At 35.7% G+C, this 23,044-nt stretch overlaps 1 long non-coding RNA gene and 1 pseudogene across 2 annotated transcripts; both read left to right on the forward strand.

Moving 5' to 3' along the window:
• Window positions 1–592: 592 nt before the first annotated feature.
• LOC125421789 (uncharacterized) lies at window positions 593–2,108 on the forward strand. 2 transcript variants are annotated; one of them, XR_009638581.1, is made up of 3 exons: window positions 593–696; window positions 1,244–1,294; window positions 2,039–2,108. It is a non-coding gene; the product is annotated as an uncharacterized LOC125421789 (long non-coding RNA). The 2 variants fall into 2 exon arrangements; XR_007240106.2 differs by having other exon boundaries at window positions 1,871–2,090.
• A 31-nt stretch (window positions 2,109–2,139) lies between these two features.
• Window positions 2,140–22,617, forward strand: LOC125422150 (protein LEAD-SENSITIVE 1-like; annotated as a pseudogene).
• The last annotated feature ends 427 nt before the right edge of the window (window positions 22,618–23,044 follow it).

Raw genomic sequence — 23,044 nt, forward strand, 5'->3', positions numbered from 1 at the left:
ATACTATAAGAATCCATCTGTTTATATTTTGTATGCCACATTTCTGTATTTACAGCCTCGTTTTCTCCGTCAATGCCTTTTTACTGTTCTGTATTTACTGCCTTTTTTTTTTTTTTTTTTTTATTGAAAGCGTATTTTCTGCCTTTTAAAACGTGGGTATGGGCTGGGGCGTTATATAATATTATTATATTCTCTCCGTGGTTTCTATTCTTAAATTTCCTTGGCTTAGTTATTGTTTCTTTCCCTTGCTTGCATGATTATATCATTTATATTATGACTTCTCTTATGTTTTTATATATATAGAGATATAAATATATATATATATTATGTTTCAATAAAAATTAAATTTTTAACCGTATCTTACGCTATATTATATATATATATATGTTTTTTTTTTTTTTTATAAAAATGATACACAATGCGATACACTTTTTAACACGTCTATATTAGTATACATCAATAGACGAATCCGCCAAGTCCAACTCAACACACCGACAAACAACGAAGCGATGGAGTCGAAGCAGAAGAAGCTCCGGATTCAGAGGGTGGTGCCGTCTAGCAGGAAGCGGCTGAAGCCCATCGTGGTTTCGAAGAAGAAAGTCCGGAGCCGGACCTTGCGTTCGAGCAGGGAGCGAGACAAGCCTACCATGGATCTCATTTTCATATGGTGGCGCATCTTTTCCTACTTTCATCTTGGTAAATTTTCTTCTTCTTCTTCTTGTTCTCCATTTCTTTCTTATGAAGAATATTGAACAATATTGGTAAACTGTGATCATTAGTAACCTATATGGGTATTGTTTATTTATTGATCTTCTATAGTGTTCACACCCCAAAACCGTTATTTTTAATTCCTATCTAACTTGATCGATCATTTTCTATTGTCTTAAAAAGTGTTCCTATTTGATCTGTCTATGGAATTTGGATCTTTGTATATTCAAATGGGATTTATGGTTTCTTTGGAAATCTGATTGGTTTGGTTGTTTATTCATAATTTTACAATAAAAACCATGTCAAATTTCCTCTCATGGCGATATCGCCCCTCTAGATTATCTTCTTTGAGCCAACATGATGCTTTTCTTTGTTCATCGAACATTGCAAGAAACGTAGGAGCAACTATAATTTATAGAATTTGAATTAATTTTCTTATGCCTCTTTATGAGGTCAGAGACGGTATGATAATTGCATGACATCCACAGCAATTTCGTAACCTCTATAAAAATTTATAATTTTTGAACTTTCACAGGCTGGGAAGCTGTGGTGCAATCCCTCAATGATCCATCCATTGATTTATCAGGTTGGTGAGATAAATTCTAAAATTTTGTAAAGATTTATAATGTTTGTCTGAAGTAAACTTGAGACAGTTTTTAACTAGTAAAAGACAACTTCCATGTTATAGTTTGTCTCTTATTACTAAAATAATCATTTTCATTGCAAAGGTTGGAGGTAAATTGAAAGAAGTACAATATATTCTATGGCTGTAATTAGTAGGATGGCCATCACTCGATGATTGGCATCGAATATATGTTTCAGTGGTCGTGCTTTCCTCTGTAAGATGAGAAGATGGATGATCAATGCATAACGGCATTATTTGCTTGCGTTTAATATTGCTGTTAGGTTTTTAGTTTATTATATTTTAATACATCTAATCATCGTTTTGCTTTGTTTTTACTCCAAATTATCTTTCTCCCTTTCTTTGCACGGCGGTGGGTTATAAACACTACCTTTTTTGGAGAATGTTAATAAATTCCAAAACCCATTTTGTCGTCCAGTAGCGACAATCTTCTTTTTAATTCGTACTGCAGTAGCAGTATGTTTGATAAGTTTATTTGTTCCAGCCCCCAACATTACTCTGCACCAAATTTAATTTCAGTGTGCCTGATTCAAAGCAGTGAAGGTCTTGCATGGACCTCAGTTGAGCATGTGTTAATAACAAAATCATTTACGGATGCATGGAACATGCAAACTACCTTTTAGGGTTTTAAACTAAAACATTTTCACCTTATGGCTGGTTGATTTGTTTTGTGATTCAATGCTTTAGAGAGACCTCTTATGGACATGGGAAGTGGTGCATCTGCATTGAGCAACTTTGATTACTGGAGCTATGCGACAATCTGGAGGATTCTGTTGAACACGACCTGGATGGTGCTGTCAAACAAGATCCAGAGGGAAGAACTTAAGCCTGGAGATCACATCTATACATGGAGGCACACCTACAGCTTTGCGCATCACGGTAATCTTCATCTCCTTCTCCATTTCTTCTTTGGAAACTGGTACTTGTCATATGCCATGTGACAATTTAATTGGCTATCTAAAAGGGTTTAATTTTCCATATTAGGTTTTTAGTTTGAAAAGTCAAAAGAAAATTAAATTTAGCCAAGTAGTGCCTGATGGAATTTAGTAGGGATCTAACTTATGGCTATTGTTTATTTAATTGTTTGCTTTGTGTTGACACCTGAAAATCAATGCTGGAATCACAGCTTCATGATTTTCCTTTTATCTAGTTAGCAATATCCGATTTGATACAAGAACGTTTCCATTTCGTTTTCTTCATACTCTTAAGGATTTAATTGCTTGTGTTTGACGTTAAAAGCTTTGGCTTTGTGTTAGAGACTTATGGATTAGCATTCCATCCTGCATTGGCTAATATTTACTATATTTTTCTGTTGAATTCTTTTTTTTTCGTTGTTAGCAACATTATCCAAGTGAATTGGTGTCAAGGCCCATCCAAAATTCCTCACCGGAATCCTAAACAAGTCCTGATCCTAGGAAAACCCGAACAGACCCTCCAATGGAAAATCCGGCAAAACCTCCCCTAAGGGTTGGACTTACCATAATTTTCCTGTACCGAAAATACACTTTCATATACACCACCTTATTCCTGCCACATTACTACAATTTAAGTTCCACAACTGGCAGCACTTTGATAACAAATTATATAAAAAGGTATATAATGGAATTAATTTAATAAATAACCAATTAAAATATACCATCACAGATTCTCGTCCGCCCACACCACCCACTTAGTGCTGCACATGTCAAATACACTTTAAATATCATTTTACAATTATGCCAATGCGTAACATAGAAAGAAAGGTAAACTACATCACATTAACAATAAAAAAAACAATAACAACGTTCTAACGATAATGGTATTGATGTAACTTGCCTGAGGGCTATTATATTCCCACACATGTATTAATGCAACTTGCCTGAGGGCTATCTCACATGTCCAGAGACTACTACTTGTCCGATAACTATTATACTTGCCCGATGGCTCTTTCTTGCCCGTAGGCTATGATACTTATTCGAAGATACCATATGGTAGTAATAATAATAAAAACAATAACAAAATTAAAATTAAAGATCTCATAGTAATGTTAATAAAAATAAAAATAAAAAATAAAAATAATAATCAATATTATTTACTAAAATCTCAATAACTGATAATAGCAACAGCGATGATACTTGATAATAGTTTTGTTAATAAACACCATTGATAATAACAATAATATCAACTATAATCATAATAATGATAATAATAGAAATTGGGATTACAATAAAAATAATCATTATAAATAATAATAATAATCCCGATAACAATGACAATAATGATTAAATAAACAGTCAAATACAATTAATAGTAATAAGGATATAATAACATCGATTAAGAATATTAGTAAGAAATTAAATCACAAATAGATAACATAACATAAATACATAAAATCATACCTTAAAATCCATAGCATAAAATGAAATATGCACGCTTGTAATGGAGATATGTACGATACCTTCTGACATGCTACGTGATCCATGATTCCAGCTGTCGCCGGCACCTTGCTACCAATACAAACCAGGGTGGTTGCCTACGTGATCCCCTGGACTTGTATGTAACATGGTTATGAGGCTAGCTCTACATGGACCACATTTGTTCGCCTCCTCCGTATGGTGCGGTATATACAGTATAATATCAAATAATATAACATACAAATATATGTATGAACACACACATATATATAAAAAAATATACTTGATGCACCATACTATATACTAGTGGTGCCTGAAGGTACCCAGCGTCCTGAGCACCGACTAACGGGAGGTTAAAGAGAGAAACTTGCATACGGTCGCTTCGGTGTCCCGACAGCGCCGCTGCTTAAACTGTCATCCCGCCCATGGAGGGGGGCGGCTTATGGCCAATATCAAACTTGCCTACCCTCGGTCCGATGGCAACTCATGGGAGACATTACAACTTGCGCACTTATCATAATCACATATACAGTACAGAACACCGGTACGTGTATGGGTGCATCTAAAATAAATAACCATATTTATTATTAAAATATGCAATTTTTTCCAAAATTCACCGTGGGAATTATACCATTTTTCGAATTCACCATCCCACATTTTTCTTTAATAACACCAGCATAAATCCACCGATAATAATATACAATTAATTTTTTCCCAAATCATAAAATCAATCAAATAATATTCCAAGGGCATAATTATATGATTTGAGACCACCAAACTTAAACCAATATTTTCCTCAAAATATTTAAACCAAATCATGCCCAAAAATAATATTAAAATCCAAATACACTTAATTAAATGAAAACACCTTACTTATACGTAATGAATACAATTAAATCACAATAATAAAATCGAGAATTCCTTAATAAACCAAATTTCCATTGAGCATCAATAAACATAATAAAATTTAAATCATAATTTCATAAAATTAGTCTCTTCCACAATAATTTAATTCAACACAATTTGGCATCTTCAATATAAACAATAACTTAGTTAAATATCCAACACATAAAATGCATTTTTCAAATATTTAATTAACACAAAATATACTTAATTTAACAACCCAAAATATAAATTTGAGGCAATATATATACTAAATCAACATAACTTAGCATCATAAATTTAAATAGTAGTTTCTTAAATATTAAACACATTTAAAAAAATATATATATACACGGTAAAACCTTTAACAAACAATTTCACAAGTGCAATGTCCAGATACATATGTATAAATACTTTTGGATATGCAGAATCAAAGGCTTCAACAATACATATTTATACATGTATATATATATAAATACACCCACTCACACATCTCAATATATATTCACATATCACCATGTATTTATATACATCACCGCACATGTATATATATATATATGATGCATGTATTTATCAATACTCCCATACACATATATACAGAAAACGCACACACACACACACACACACACACATATATATATATATATATAATATACAATTTAATTTATTAATTTAATAAAAAATACCAACCTCTCAAATACACATCCATAATTTACAAACAAGATATCAATGCGAAGCTAAGGATATGGAGAATGAAATTCTGACCTTCGATTGGCTTGAAACCGCCGGCGGTGGTCGGAATTTTCGTCGGAAGCCGCTGCCGACTTGCCCCCCCTGGTACACCATGAACGAGCTTGAATTGGAGAAATTGAAGGTCACCATCAGCTTCAGAGGGTCCAAATTAAGGGGAAGGGACCAAGAACCCAGTCGGAAACGGCGAGAATCCGATGATCGGACGAGCTGCTACTGCCGGCTTCCATGGCGGTTTCCCGGCGAGTCAATTGGTTACCCGGCGACCTGAGCACATTTCGACGAAGCTCAGATGATGGACTGCCGGTTGGTGTGGTCGGTGCAACTTGGGTGCGCCGGAGCACGGCGGATTCGGCCAGAGAGAGAGGGACGGCTGCCGCAGCTTCCACCGCCTGATCTGGGCACGTTGCCACCTGATCGGCCACCAAATTTGGTAGCCATGCTCATCGGCGGCTGGAAAATGTCTATGGCCGGTGCGTCTGTCCAGTGGATGGCCGGAAATGGTGAAGGCTGATGGACCTGAGGGAGAGAAGAAGAAAGGAGAAGAAAGAAGAAGAAGGAAGAAGAAGGATGATCGGGGGGCTGGGTCCCCTTTTTTTCCCACGTGGGGGAAAGGAAAAAAAAGAAAAAAGAAAAAGGAAAAAAGAAAAAGAAATAAAAAGGAAATAAAATAAAATAAAATAAAATAATAAAATAATATTATTGTATGAAATAATAATAAAATAATATGGCATTTAACCATAGTTGACATGTGGCATCTCACCACTATGATATATGGCACCTTTAATTAAGTCACACGTGGCATACTGTTCACATATTTGAAAATAATATTAAAATAATACTGTATTTGAAAAACTATACTGATCCATAACTTTCAAATCACATGTCTAAATCGGACGTGCCGCTAGTCTACGGACTTGTATCGACGAGTACTTCACAACCATGCATGAGTCAAAGCTCAACTTTGCATGAACAAAAAGTCAACTCCAGCACCCCTTGGACAGTTTGGACCTTAACTTGTTTTTCTCACAACTTTCAAACCGTAGCTCCGTTTTCAATGTGCTACTAGTCTATGAACTCGTGACAATGTGTACTTTTTAACGGTACCTCGGTCAATGTGAAATTTCATCAGGAGCAAAAAGTCAACATTTGACCCATTTTCGATCAACGACGATCAAACCCAGTCAACCTTGGTCAAATTTGAGAAATTTCCGGTGTACTTCGGAACGGGGTGTTACAATTGGCGAGTGACTTATGTATTCTTTTTTTATTTTAAATTTGTTTGTAAATTATCTAATTCTTAAATAAATTCTGTTTTTAAATACATCTTTCTTAAATTTCTTGATACTCATAATTTGGATTATGGGGAATTATGGGGATGTATGGATGTTCTCTGCTGGAGTGGATTGTAACCATTGTTTCTCTATGGAGAGTTGTGATGTTTGTTTATATATATATATATATATATATATCAAATAATAAACTGATAATTTTATTATTGTTCAATAATTATTTTTATGCATTTAGTAAAATTTTATATATAATCATCTTGGTTGGTAAATTCAGAATAATACACATGCATATTTATTTTTTATTAAAAAATTTGTTATTTCATGTTGATTTCAAATGTATGAAAAAAATTCATTTTTTAAATATATCGCTGTATTATATAAATGAAAAATACATGTACTGTTGAAAAAATAAATATTTTTAACTATTTTTTTCCTATTTTACAACAGCATAAAAAAATATGTATAAATATATATATATATATATATATTTATTTTATTCTTTTAATTATATATATATATATATATATACACGTTAATATATTAAACTACACGTTAATATATTAAACTAACTTTTTCCTTTGGGTAACTAATATATTAAACTAAGTATATGTTATAGTTTTATCATTTATATCAAAAGTAATTAATTTTAATATATATTTAATATCCAGATTTTTAAGTCCGTATTTTTTAATCTTTAATATATTATATATATAGATATTGAATTATAAATTTTCAATTTACGTAATTTTTTATCTGAATTATTCATATTTTTAAGTACTTTTTATTGTATTTTTGCTGTATGCTATATTTTATTAATTATGATAATCACTATGTTAATTAACCTTTTCATTGTCATATAATTATTCCAAAAAATTTTTAAAAAAATTATTCTAATTCTTGTAGATGCAAATGGTTGTCAAAATAAAAAAGGTGAAATGAACTATAGAAGAAAGGAAAAGAAAGAAAACTAGGCTTACTTTTTAACTTGCTCCCACTCAAAACTAGGCTTACTTTTTAACTTTGCTCCAACTCTTTAGCGGCGGCGGAGAGCTCGGTGGACATAATTGGTAGATCCAATCGAAGGGAGCGATCTCTGTCCTAAGTATGTGTTATAATGAGGAAGAAGCTGCGAATCCGGAGCCTCCGGAAGGCTCAATCGATGAAGATCAAGATCAAGCAACTGAATCCCCCCATTGCCGATAACAACAGGCGCAGCTTTACTCGTTCAAAACTCCAATATATTGATAACTGTAATGAAGTTCGTCAAAGCAAAATCCGGTGTTGGCATTTTCTGACTGATTTATTGGATGAAAATAATAAATTAATTATTTATGATAAGTTTCTGAAAATCAGAGGGTTCATTCACGTTTCGAATATCAAAGATCAATGCCTTTTTCTCCAATTGACTTGTTTAATGAAGACGGAGTTTATCTACTTTCCGTTGGATCACCACAAATCATTCAATTACCGCCATCTTTGTCTTCATCTCATAGACAAACCATCCAATGACCACCGCCGTCTTTGTCTTCGTCTTCTTAATCTTAGTATCCCTTGTCTAAAATTTCTCCTTCTTCTCTTTTATCCTTTATTATTAGCTTTCAAATTATGTGGTTTGGAGAAGGTGTTGTCAAACAAGATCCGGAGGAACGAACTCGAACCTGGTGATCACATCTACACATGGAGGCGTGCCTACACTTACACCCATCACAATGATCTTCTTCTTCTTCTAACTTATAACTATTGTTTAATTTAAATGTCTGCTTTCGATTTTTTATTTGTGCTAAACAATGTGGTTTTTGCTTCTAAAGTTTCACTATCAGGTTTTTCTTTTTTGGTAAATTGTTGATTAACTTGATGTTATTACAGGATTAGATTTATTGTCAGGACTCGTCCAAAATTCCTCACCGGAACCCTAGACAAGCCCTGATCCCAGGGAAACCCTACTGGACCCTCTAATGGAAAATCCGGTAGAACCTCCCCTAAATGTTGGACTTACCATAAATTTCCTGCATTGAAAACACACTTCTATATTCATCCCCTTATTCCTCCCACATTACAAAAATTTGATTCCACAAATTTACAGCACTCCAAATGAATAACAGTAAATCAGCGCATAATTAATAACTAAATGTCCAATACAGTATATAGAGCATTATACAAATAAATATGAAATTAATACGATGACAGATAAAGAAGTAATACAAGATGGAGAGGAAAAAGGGAAGAAATGCTGCTTGGACTTTTGGCAATGAACTGAGACGTCGAGCTCGCCCCGGATGATCAAAGTCTCCCAACCTGGACCTAGGGGAACGAAATTTAAAAATATGAGATGCTAATCATCTTAGTGAGTGACCCTATCTACTGCACAAATATAATAGTAACGATAATCACAGTACGTTTGATTAATTAAGAATAAATAAATAAATAATAATTAATTGGAAGTAATACTTTCTCTCAAAACCCTCACTATTCACTCCGTTGGAAAGGTTCCCCTTTTAAAACATTTTCGCAAAACCCGTTATTCGTATTCTCCGAAAACCAAGGAATCAATTAATTTAATAAATAATAATAAAATGATCCGAATATAAATAAAATGTAATAAAATATAATAAATAATTTTAGAACACTTTAGGGTTTGAAAATTCTATCTGAAAATTTATACTTGACGCACCACACCATATACCAGTGATGCTCTCTGATACCCAGTGTCCCGAGCACCGACTGGCGGGGACGTTAAAGAGAGAAACTTGCATACGACGCTTCGGTGTCTCGACAGCGCCGCTGTTGAAACCGTCATCCCGGCCACGGAGAGGGGCGGCTGATGCGCAATATATAAGACTTACCTGCCCTCAGTCCAATGGCAACTCACGGGAGACATAATAACTTGCGCGCTAATCCACATATACAGCCAGAACACCAATACTGTATGAGTGCGTCTAAAACCAATTATTAAATTTTTTATTATCGTACCGATTTTCCGAAAATCACCGTGGGAATTATACCAGTTTTCAAATTCACCATCTCACATTTTCCTTTAACATTTCTGGTACAAACCATTGATAACAATATACCAATAATTTTTCTCGTAGCACAAAGTCCATTAAATAATATTCCACGGGCATTATTATCAAATTTGAAACCACCAATTTAAACAAATAATGCCCAAAAATAATATTAAAAACCAGATACAATTAATTAATGAAAATACCTTGCTCATGCGTAATAAATACAATTAAATCTCAATAAAATAATAATGGGGAATTTCTTAATAACCTAAAATTTCCGTTTAGCATCAATGGGTATATATATATAAAATAATATTTTTCCACAATTATATTTAAATTCCACCACATGAGCATAATTCCATATACCAAATTAACACCAAATAAATATCACAACAAGAAGAATATTCTATTTCTACGAATTTTGGATTTATGAGGGTTGGAAGTCATTTTTATGACCCTTATTTAATAGATATTGATGGAATATTATTAAGTAACAACTTATAGATACCATCTCAAACTCAACCATCAGAGAGTAGTAGTTATGCACATAGTCAACTAATAATAAAAGATCCATATGGTTGGCATATTTATAATTATATGCAAAATTAACTATTTCTCATATTTCACATCTCAAAATCAAAATGAGGAAGAAACTGATGATTTTCAACCACCTAAAAGTTTTATGGGATATTAAAATGACATTTATGAACTACAATATAATTGTAATAATCGTTTTATATATTTTAGTTAATAAATAATTTTATCATATATGTATTTTTTGACATATTTTTATTAATAATAATTCATCTATGGTCATTAATTCTTTTTATAAATCAATTCACTAAGAATAATCTAACATCCATTCAATATTTTAGCAAGTTTTATAATTAATTTGATAATTAATGGATTAAATAAGCTAATTCTGAAGTTTCAATAAAAATTTTCATTTTTTAAAACAAATTTCCATAATTTTTTATATTTTTTTTATCGATATTTGATATTTTTTGATATTTCCATGGAAATTTCCATATTTTAAACTCTCAATATTTCCATTGATATCGATATTTTGAATCTTGCTTATGAGTTGCTATTTGATGATATTCCATAAATATCCATTGAATAAGTGTTATAAAAATGACTTCCAACATTCATGGATCCAAAATTTGTAGAAATCGAATATTTTCTTATTGTGACATTTCTATTATAAATTTCTCTTTACGTATATAGTCTTTTCCAACATCACCGAATCGTTGACCTGCATATCTACTCCCATGATCTTCATCTTGTATTGTATGTGTGTAATATTGTTCACCAGTAAATGGGCTTAATTCAACTTCTCGACTTGGTGATTCCCTTTGGCTACTACCTTTTCTAACTTCTAATTCAGATAATTTATTGAAGTTATCTTCATCACCACTGGAGCTAGAGTGACTACTAAGAGTCTCAAATTGTGAATGTATACGACCTCATGGAGCTGAAGCACTGGTAGTTCTAGGTGGTTTTTTCATAAGCCTTTAAAATGAATCACCACTATTAGAATTTACTTATTCAGCAATCACTTTTTGAACATTTATTCCATCTTTTTCAACTTGTTGAGCAATCTTTGGATCAGAATTCCCTTCATGATCATCTAAATGAACATCTCTAATCCATTGGTACATTTGGTTTCCCTATTCATCATCATCTCCCATTAAAGGGTAAAAAAAAAATTATCAATGAAGTTAATTTGATAAAAAAAATTTACTAAATATAAATAACATTTATAAATTTTGTAAAAAAAATTTAAAAATCCCATGGATATTTTTGAAATTTTAGTAGAAATTTCTTGGAAATTATAGATTTTTTAACCAAATCGTTAAAGATTTGATGTGGATATTTCACGAAAATTTCCATAGAAATTTTGGCGAATTTCGAAAATTTGAATGGATATTATGGAAATTCTATCCATTTCCATTTCGAACCTAAATTTTATTTCGACTTCATCAAAAAAATGAAATGTCGAAAAAATTTCGAAGAAATATCGGATATTTTAAACCTTGATAGGAGTGACAATACATCCTACTCTGGGAAAGATTTTCTACAATCCATGTTTGAATCTTTTATTTTCTTTTTAGACTTGGCCTCATTGCCCTAGTGCTTATCATTCATCTCTTTGCAAGGTCGTGTCTTGTGGTTGATGTTGGGATTAAACCAATATATATATATATATATGTATATATATCGCTGGCAGTGGCACGTTATAGCCCACTTTCTGGAGGAACATGTCTATATATGTGAGTATTGTCTATAAATATAATTTGCCATTGTTTATCCAGAAGATTATAGACCTTTATGTGTATTTGATTAAATTCCTTTGATGGTTTATTCCTTGAAAGATCTCTATATAACGATTATATTTTGTGTGTCTGTATGGTTTGAGGTGTCGAAGATGTACTCTCTCTTGAGGTGCTCATTCCAAATTTATATATTAGGAGATCAGGATGATTCCATGGGTTTGAATTCTTTCTTTCACTGATTGGAACGAATTGAGACAGTAAAGACATAAGCAACTTCTCTTGTAGTGGTTGTGACATCATAAACAAATTAGAAAGGTTTTATGAGGAAACTTCCTTCCTATTCATCGAAGTGGAGTTGCAAAGAGCTACGCTTCTAGAGAATATGAATATTTGTTTCTTCTTTTCCCTGTCCCCTCCCCCCTCAAGTTTGGACTTAGAAACCTTTACGTTGTTAAGTAAATTCTACTATTTGAACTTATTGTGATGGTAATATGCGAGAAGCTCTTTCAAAATTCTATCTGTTTGGGAAAAATTAGTATTAGATTTAGACTGAATAACCGGTAGTAAGTTCATGATTGGTTTGAAAGTAGTGTTAAAACCAATAGCAAGTAGAAATGTAATTTTTGTAATAGAGCACGCTTTTGATAAGGTGTTCATTTATACAGTATTTGGTTCTTTATAGACCTTTTTATAGATTATGAAAATCTGTTTGTTTAATTTGTTGTTGTGATACATAAAGTATCTTATGAATATGTAACTGCAGGATTTGCTTATATTCTTACTAATCAAAGTTAGTAGAGATTGACTTCTTCATGAAACACTTTTAAAAAAGTAGAAACAGAAGCAAAAGCAAAAGTTATGTTAAATAAGACTTTTATTTTGCTTACTAATATGAATCTAAAGCAATTTGTATGCTACAATTATATACACAATGGATAAAATATGTGGTAGTGTAATACTAATACATAACAGAAAAGCAATTTGTTCAATCCTCAGTGTTAAACGATAAATGATATGCTAAATCACCTGGAAACAATTAATTTATCGATTACTCATTTATATTTATAAAGAAATACGAGCAAATGGTGGAAATACCAAATGCTCAACAAGCAAGACAATGTGCACTGGAGTTGAGCCAACCAAGCACTACCTAACAAGGTAATACTATATTTATTAAATTTTTTATTAAAATTTTTGTAAATAATGATGTGGCAATATATGAATGATAGATAGATTATTAATGTTTTATAATCATAGGGAAAAAATCAATTTTATAATGTTAATTCATTATCGACGAAGTGGGTAGCTCCCGTGGTTTAGCATCCCAAGTTCAAATAATGGAAAGAAAGAATTTTGGATAGTTTGTAATTAGGTGAATTGTTAAAAACAAAAAAAATATATATATTAATTTATTGTTTGTCAAAATTTGGGTGGAAAAAAATTGATAAATGTGGACTCAACAATTAGAGGGGAAAAAAAGATGTTGGGCTTTTCGTTATGCCTAATTAGTTGGGCTTGCGCGTGCGGACTGGATTTTTTTTTTTTTTTGAAAGAATGGAGAATAGTTATACAAATGTTCCGCCTTACTGTATTATAGAAATTATTTTTCTATTTGCGATGTGCATGTGAACGAATGAAATTATAATTTTTTTTATTTTATTTAAAGTCTTGTTTATTAATATAAAAATAAAATTTCTTGTTTGTTTAAAAATTGAAAAAAAAAATCAATTGAACTGCTATATTCGTTAAAAAAAAAAAATTTGAACTGTTATATATTAGAGGTATAAAAAAAAAAATTAACAACTACTAAAATAAAAATTTCTTGTATCAATTCTCAACTGACATGCACGATTAGGCAGCGTAACACAAACATATAAAATGCCTTAAATATGTAAACATGTATGCTTTGCTACAGTTATATATGCGTATGCTGCAGTTACACAGATATAAAATTTGCTCTTTTCTCTTACCAACCCCGATAAGAAAAGTTTGTAAAAGAATGGCGTCTAATTACAAAGAATGTACCAGGTTTTTCATACCCTATACCAGCTGATGTGTCAGGCTCGTATCGAATGGGGATAAAAAATTATTACTACCATTTTCTTATGAATGGTTAGAGGCTTACTTTTCTTTAGTCAACTTCCAACTCCCGCAACATTGTGAAGTCCAGCCGCACCACCACTGCACCGACAGTGTGAAGACTGCACAGCCACCATTTTTGACACCACTGCACCGACAGCCACCATTTTTGACAATGGCCATTGCTGCACCGAAAATGGATTGTTCTACAATTGTGGGATCTGCAGAGGCTGTTGAAGATTGTGGCCATGCAACCGACCTTGTAAGCCTATAAATAGGCTCCATACCGTTGTATGCAAGCCAAGCCAAGAGAGCAAGCTCAATATTATCCCAAGTGAGGAATATTGAGAGAAAACTCCGAGAGAGAGAGTGTTTAAGTTCCAGAGAGAGCTTGAGAGAAGAGTGAGTAATTCCAGAGAGAATTGGAGAGTGTAGAAAGAGGTTCCACGTGAGAATCCAAGAGAGAGAAGTTTTTGTATTTTTGTATTCTATTTCAAGAGAGTAATAGAATTCTTTTTATTTTTCTTCTCATATTTCTTCTTTAAAGTGGTCAGAGAACCACAACAAGTGGTATCAGAGCTCCAGGTCGAGAGCTTGGGTTCAAAATTTGAAGAAACAAAGCTACTGTTCTTCAAGTTGGTGTTTCGAAAAGTTGCTCAAATAATTAATTTGACAATACCAGGTGAAAGTACCCGACGAGACGAGAACAACGAAGTTCGCCGGAGAGAAACGCCGCGTCTCACGCGCCCGCACGTGCCGCCTGAAGTTTTCTGCAACAGCTCACGCGCCTCACGCGCCGCACGCGCCGTCTGGAGGTTGAAGACGACCACGTCAGCAGACACGTCAGCGCACCCTGCCACGTCATTTGCCACGCCAGCCGACACGTCGTCAGCCACGCCAGCCGACACGTCATCTGCCACGTGTTGACACATCAGCACCATCTGCCACGTCATCAATACTTTCTGAAATTACGGAACAGCTCCTGAATTATTGGAAATTACAGATTGACCCCTGTAGTTTCTGAAATTACGGAACATCCCCTGAATTATTGGAAATTACAGATTGACCCCTGAAGTTTCTGTATTTGCAGGTTGACCCATATATTTTATAAAATTACAGGTTTGCCCCAAAAGTTCTGGTAATTATATTTTGACCCCGGAAGAGTCAAGTCCACCATTTTCGGCCGTTCCGGACGCAAAGGTTAACTCCGTTTTGCCAAATTCAGCTCCATTTTTGGTCAAGCCATAATGTCAATGGAAGAATCATCTTCGGGAGCTATGGTTAAGCTCACTGCCATAAATTATATACTTTGGAAACCTCGGATGGAAGATCTCCTCAATTGTAAGGATCTGTTTGATCCTATAAAAGCTAAAGGAGAAAACCCCGATCCCAGCAAAGTAGCAGAATGGAAGAAATTAAACAAGAAAACGATCGGTCAAATCAGGTAATGGATCGATCACAGTGTCTTCCATCATGTAGCGAAGGAAACGGATGCATATGCCCTCTGGACAAAATTGGAGGACATGTACCAGGCCAAGACTGCTCGGAACAAAGCCCTGTTGCTTAAGCGATTGGTAAATCTAAAATTACAGAGTGGAACTTCTGTAGCCGAGCATACCAGTGAGTTCCAGAGCTTGGTAAATCAACTATCTGCTGTGGATTACCAACTAGGGGATGAGGATCAGGCCCTCCTACTTCTAAGCTCTCTTCCAGACAGTTGGGAGACATTGGTAGTCTCTCTCAGTAATTCGGCCCTGAATGGCAAACTTACTATGTCTATGGTTAAGGATGCCATATTTAATGAAGAGGCCAGGAGAAAAGACATTGGCATGGATCAGTCACATGCCCTCGTCACAGAGAGAGGAAGACAGTAAAGAGGTAGTCGAGATAGGGGGAGAGGCAGGAGCAAGAGCAGAGGCAGATCTACAAACGGCAGAAAATCATCATATAAGTGCTATCATTGTGGCCTGGAGGGTCACATGAAGAAGAACTGCAGAAAGTTGTTGAGAGAGCAGAGACTCCAAGGTAATCAGCCGAAGAAGGATGGAGAGACACTAGTCACTGTTACAGGAGAAGTGGCGCTCTACTCCACCGAAGAAGAGACATGCCTTCATATATCAACCCAAGATGTTGAGTGGGTAGTCGATATTGCAGCATCCTACCATGTCACTCTACACAGAGATTTCTTCAAAACATACAAAGCAGGAGACTTTGGTACGGTAAATATGGGAAATTCCAGTTTTGCAAAGATTATGGGAACTGGTGATATTCAGGTAAAAACGAATGTTGGTTGTACAATCACTTTGAAGGATGTCCGTCACGTTCCAGATCTTCGGCTTAATCTACTTTCGGGAGCAGCCTTAGACAAGCAAGGCTATGACAACTACTTCAGCAATGGCACATGGAAAATGACGAAAGGTGCCATAGTTGTCGCCCGAGGACATATTTGTGGAACGTTGTACAAGACTCATGTGAAGATATGTGCAGATAGCCTCAATATTGCAGAAGGAGAGGCATCTCAAAATCTGTGGCACCAGAGACTCGGTCACATGAGTGAAAAAGGATTGTCCACTTTGGCAAGGAAGAAGCTTATAACTGTTTGCAAGGATACTGTGCTAGATCCTTGTAATCACTGCTTGTTTGGTAAGCAACATAGAGTCGCCTTCAGTTCCTCTGCATCGAGAAGATCAGAGTTGCTTAGTCTGGTGCACTCTGATGTTTGTGGTCCCATGGAGGTGGAATCATTAGGTGGCAACAAGTATTTCCTGACCTTCATTGATGATACTTCACGGAAGGTGTGGGTATATTTCTTGAAGACAAAGGACCAGGTATTGGATTACTTCAAACTGTTTCATACCATGGTAGAGCGTGAAACAGGAAAGAAGCTGAAATGTCTCCGCTCAGATAATGGAGGCGAGTATACTTCCAAGGAGTTCGATGCCTACTGCAGAAGACACGGCATTCGACATGAGAAGACGGTCCCTCGCACCCCACAACATAATGGAATAGCCGAAAGAATGAACCGAACCATTATGGAAAAGGTCAGAAGTATGATCAGTATGGCTAAGCTGCCAAAGCCATTCTGGGGAGAAGCTGTTCGTGCCGCCTGCTATTTAATCAACAGATCACCGTCAGTACCGTTGAATTTTGAAATTCCGGAGAACGTGTGGTCGGGTAAGATTCCCTCCTACTCTCATTTAAGAGTGTTTGGTTGTTTAGCTTATGTACATGTATCCAAGGAGCTCAGACAGAAGCTCGATGCAAGATCTACTCCATGCATCTTTATAGGATATGGAGATGAAGAATTCGGATACAGGTTATGGGACCCGAAAACAAAGAAGGTTATTAGAAGCAGGGATGTAGTATTCCATGAAAACCAGAAAATGGAAGACATTGAAAAGCCCAGAATGTCTCCTAATTGTAGTTCTAGTGTCGAGAATTTTTGTCCTAATCCAGCACCAGCACAAATAGCCACAGAAGATAATGAGGTGCATGAAGATATACCAGAAGCAGACCAGGAGGAAGAAGGGGATATTGAGCAGGGGGAGACTCAATCCTCTCAAGCAGCTGCAGGGCCATCACAGCGGTCAGATGATGGTACATCTCCTGAAACCAGTGGTTTACAAGTTCGGAGATCTGAGCGAGGCCGAATTCCATCAAAGAGATTTCCAGAATCTGAGTATATTCTGCTTACTGAAGAGGGGGAGCCAGAGAGTTTCCAGGAAGCTGTTTCTCATCAAGAGAAGGAAAAGTGGCTGCAAGCAATGCAAGATGAGATGGAATCCTTGCAGAAAAATCATACTTATGAGTTGGTTGAGCTTCCAACAGGAAAGAAGGCACTAAAAAATAAATGGGTGTTCAAGCTCAAGAAAGATGGCAGCGGAAAGGTGGTGAAACACAAAGCCCGATTGGTGGTCAAAGGATTTCTTCAGAAGAAAGGAATTGACTTTGATGAGATTTTTTCACCAGTGGTAAAAATGACTTCAATTCGAGTCATTTTTGGTTTAGTAGCAAGTCTAAACCTAGAGCTTGAACAGATGGATGTGAAGACAGCATTTCTTCACGGTGATTTACATGAAGAAATCTACATGGAGCAGCCAGAAGGATTTGAGGTTTCAGGGAAAGAAAACCTCGTATGCAAGCTAAAGAAGAGCTTGTATGGCCTCAAGCAAGCACCAAGACAATGGTATAAGAAGTTTGACTCGTTTATGGTGAGTCAAGGCTATAAAAGGACTGCAGCAGACCAGTGTGTTTATATTCAAAAATTTTCAGGTGGAAACTTCATTGCACTTTTGCTATATGTGGACGACATGTTGATCGTTGGACAAGATGCAATGAAGATTAGTCAGCTGAAGAAAGAATTGTCTAAGTCCTTTGATATGAAAGACTTAGGACCAGCTCAACAAATTTTGGGAATGCAAATAATCCGAGACAGGAAGAATAGAAGGTTATGGCTATCTCAAGAGAAGTATGTTGAACGGGTGATAAAGAGATTCAACATGGATAAAGCCAAACTGGTCAGCATTCCACTTGTAAATCATTTCAAGTTGAGTAAGAGATTGTGCCACTCATCCAAAGAAGAGATAGAGGAGATGGCTTCAGTACCATATTCTTCAGCAGTAGGAAGTCTGATGTATGCAATGGTGTGTACCAGACCAGACATTGCTCATGCAGTAGGTGTTGTGAGCAGATTTCTTTCAAATCCTGAAAGAAACCCTGGGAAGCAGTCAAATGGATTCTCAGGTATCTTAAAGGTACATCGAAGCTGTGCTTGTGCTACGGGGGAGGTGATCCAATCTTAGAAGGCTATACAGATGCAGATATGGCCGGAGACCCTGATAATAGAAAGTCTACATCAGGTTATCTTTACACTTTTGCAGGGGGAGCTGTGTCATGGCAGTCAAGATTGCAGAAGTGTGTTGCTTTATCCACTACTGAAGCAGAGTACATTGCCGCAGCGGAAGCGGGTAAGGAAATGTTGTGGTTAAAACGTTTTCTCACAGAATTGGGCATTAAGCAAGAAAACTACAAGATACATTGTGATAACCAAAGTGCCATGGATTTGAGCAAAAACTCAATGTATCATTCCCGTACAAAGCACATTGACATCCGCTATCATTGGATACGCGAAGTAATAGATCAACAGTTGCTGAAACTGATGAAGATCCACACAAAAGAGAATCCAGCAGATATGCTAACAAAAGTTGTTGCTCAAGAGAAGCTGAAGCTATGCAGAGACATAGCTGGAATAGATGGTAGATGACCATCAGTTTTAAATGCTGCTGGAAGGGGAGAATTGTGAAGTCCAGCCGCACCACCACTGCACCGACAGTGTGAAGACTGCACAGCCACCATTTTTGACACCACTGCACCGACAGCCACCATTTTTGACAATGGCCATTGCTGCACCGAAAATGGATTGTTCTACAATTGTGGGCTCTGCAGAGGCTGTTGAAGATTGTGACCATGCAACCGACCTTGTAAGCCTATAAATAGGCTCCATCCCGTTGTATGCAAGCCAAGCCAAGAGAGCAAGCTCAATATTATCCCAAGTGAGGAATATTGAGAGAAAACTCCGAGAGAGAGAGTGTTTAAGTTTCAGAGAGAGCTTAAGAGAAGAGTGAGCAATTCCAGAGAGAATTGGAGAGTGTAGAGAGAGGTTTCACGTGAGAATCCAAGAGAGAGAAGTTTTTGTATTTTTGTATTCTATTTCAAGAGAGTAATAGAATTCTTTTTATTTTTCTTCTCATATTTCTTCTCTAAAGTGGTCAGAGAACCACAACAAACATTGCATTTCCATTTCTTTTCATAGAACACTCTCCACCTTCTACTCTTCACTTTCACCTGCTCTGCTCGCGCTCATTTCCCACCCTTCACCGGCGGCGGAGAGCTCCCCTCATATCAGTGTACATCACCAGACGAATCCGACCAAATCCTACTCAAACACACCCGCAAACAAGGACGCGATGGTGTCGAAGAAGATGAAGCTCTGGATTCGTAGAGTGCCGTCCAGCAGGGAGCGACTCCAGCCCGTCATGGTGTCGAAGAATAAATCCCGGAGCCCGACCTTGCTTTCGAGCAGGGAGCGAGATAAGCCCATCATGGATCTCATTTTCACATGGTGGCGCAACTACACCTACTTTCATCTTGGTAATTTTTCTTCTTCTTCTTCTCCTCCATTTCTTTCTTATGAAGACTATTAAACAATATTGGTGAACTGTGATTGTTAGTAACATATATGGGTATTGTTTATTTATTGGTCTTTTAATTCATATCTAGATTGGTCGATTATTTTCTATTAACTTAACGAGTCTTCCTATTTGATCTATCTATGGAATCCAGATCTATGTATATTCAAATGGGATTCATAGTTTCTTTAAAATCTGTTTGGTTTTTTTGTTTGTTCTTCCAAGTTTTGATGGGAGTTTCCTTTTGAAAGTTCTTTTTAGTTGTTTTTACAATCAAAACAATGTAATGTTTCCTCTCTTTGATATCGTCCGTCTATAGTGTCCTCTTTGAACTAACATGATGTTTTTCTTTGCTCGTTGAACATTGCAAGAAACGTAGGAGCAACTAAAATATTTAGAATATGAATTAGCTTTCTTATGCCTCTTTATGAGGTCAAAGATTGTATGAATAATTGCATGACACCCACAGCAATTTATACAACCCTTATAAAAGTTTAAAGTTTTCTAACTTTCACAGGTTGGGAAGCTGTATTGGTGCAATCCTGTTAGAGTTGGTGATTCACGGTGCGATCTGTTTGATGAAATTTATTTTGAGAAAAAATTTGAAGCTCTGTGGTGGTAACGGAGGTCGAATGCTGATACGACGTCAACATATGGAGGAGCACATACAAATCATCCAATGGCCACCATCTTCTTCTTCGACTTCTTATCCGTAGTATCCCTTGTCTAAAATTTCTCCTTATTCATCTCTTTTATCCTTTATTTTGGCTAGCTTTCGGATTATGTTATTTCATGTGTCTGATGGAAAAGTGTAAGGACATGATCCCGAAGGTGTTGTCAAACAACATCCAGAGGTACAAACTCAAACCTGGTGATCACATCTATACATGCATGGGGGTGTGCCCACATTTACGCCCATCAAGGTGATCTTCTTCTTCTTCTTCTTCTTCTAACTTATACTATTTTTTTCTTTCACTAAACTGAAATAACAAAAAAGCGGAGACTTTTAGAGGAGCTCCTCTTGTAGTGTTTGGCTCATGGCATGAGAGACAAGGTATTGATATATATCCTGCCCTTATTTACTAGTTTGATGGGGATAAATCACATATAATATTTGTATATTTGCTTGGGCTATTTTGAGCCATGAGAAATTGAGTTATTGGTCTTCTATCAGCCAACCATTTCTGCATTACAAATTTGAAATTTTACCTCAGGATGATAAAAATTGGGGAGCACAAAACATTAATGGTTAAGAACATAGATGATAGAAAATGGTTGATGAGGAATCTGCTTGTGTTTTGAGGTGGAGTTGGGAAAGAGAGATGCTTCTTCAGAATTAGGATCAAGAAATTTAGCAATTCACTCCCCTGTAAATTTAGGACTGATAAACGTCCATATTATAAGTGAAAATAAACGCTTTTTATTTCAACTTAATCTGATTGTAATGTGTGACAAGTGTTTAGAAACTCTCTTGGATTGGGAAGATTTTTATCACATTTTGGTCGAATATCTAGGAGTAAGTTTTTCCATTATTGATTTGTAATTGAACGCGCTTTTGATAAGGTTTGCTTATTGCTCAATCTCTTTCACTTGTACTGTATTTGGTTCTTCACAATCTGTCTTACATATTATGAGAATCCATCTGTTTCATATGGTAACATAAGTTATGTTATACGAATACACTGCCATTCAATTTACTTATAATGTGACCGCAGGGATGTATGTGGGTGAGGAAAGGTGATTCATCTGACTCGAGGAGCAGGCCATATTCTATTAAGCTCGTCTCGGTCCCATCCATCAGACAATCCCTGTGGTCAAATAAGTGGTGATCAATTAACATACGACCATGTGGTCTCGTACAGCATAGATGGTTTTGTTTCTGGTGGGTATCTCTTTCGTTGTGAATATGGTGTTAATCTAGCTTTCTTTCTTGCCAAAACTCAAGGAGATACTTGCACTCTTGCTCGTAGCAATCCACCTAATGTTGTCCTGCACCGTGCGACTTACCTCGTTGAAAAAGGCTTTGGTATGTATAACCTTTCAGAAAACAACAGTGAAGACTGAAATATACTGCAAAACTGGCTTCCTAATTGATGATAGCAATTGGGTCAGAAGAAGCATTGGCAGGTGTGGGCAGGCAGCATCATTGTTGGCTGCCACTATTGTTACCATTTCTTCTCTACTTTGATTTTCAACTGCTAGTTTTGCTTGGCTAGCTGCGGTGGGATATGGCATGTACTATATCTTCAGATTGGCTTCGGACATCAGAGTTCGTCGCAATGTTTGCAAAGTTGAAGTTGAGTGTAAGAAAAACAGGAACAAAGAAAGTGCAGGAAAGTGCGACAAAATGAAAAAGAAGATGACAAAATTGAGAAGAAGTTTTGTATTACTCAAAAATTGAAAAATAGAATAATACATTCCTTTATCATTTTGGTATATTATATACCAGTAACAAACACACTACTTCTTACTTAACTGACACGTCACTAAGCCTAACAACTTAACAAAACAAGAACAAGCCCACTGTAACTTCTTCTTCTGACGTGGCAAACTAGATAACTGCTTCAGTTAGTTTGTATGAAGCTAAAACAAATCTGACGTGGCAGCCTGCCTTTAAAGTCTTCAATATTGAGGAAATGAGCATTGTACTTGAGAGATTTGGTCGTTTTAGTTTCAGATGTACTTTATTAGACGTGATTAAGCAGTATTTAGTACCAACGATATGTCTCCTCTTGGGTTTTGCAAAATATGTTGGGATTGTGGATTGAATTGGAATAAAGAGACGGGTTTTACAAGTCTCCAACTTTACCGTATTACAGATATTATTG

This window comes from Ziziphus jujuba, chromosome 4 (genome assembly GCF_031755915.1).
Source record: "Ziziphus jujuba cultivar Dongzao chromosome 4, ASM3175591v1".
In the NCBI taxonomy this organism is placed as follows: Eukaryota; Viridiplantae; Streptophyta; class Magnoliopsida; order Rosales; family Rhamnaceae; genus Ziziphus; species Ziziphus jujuba.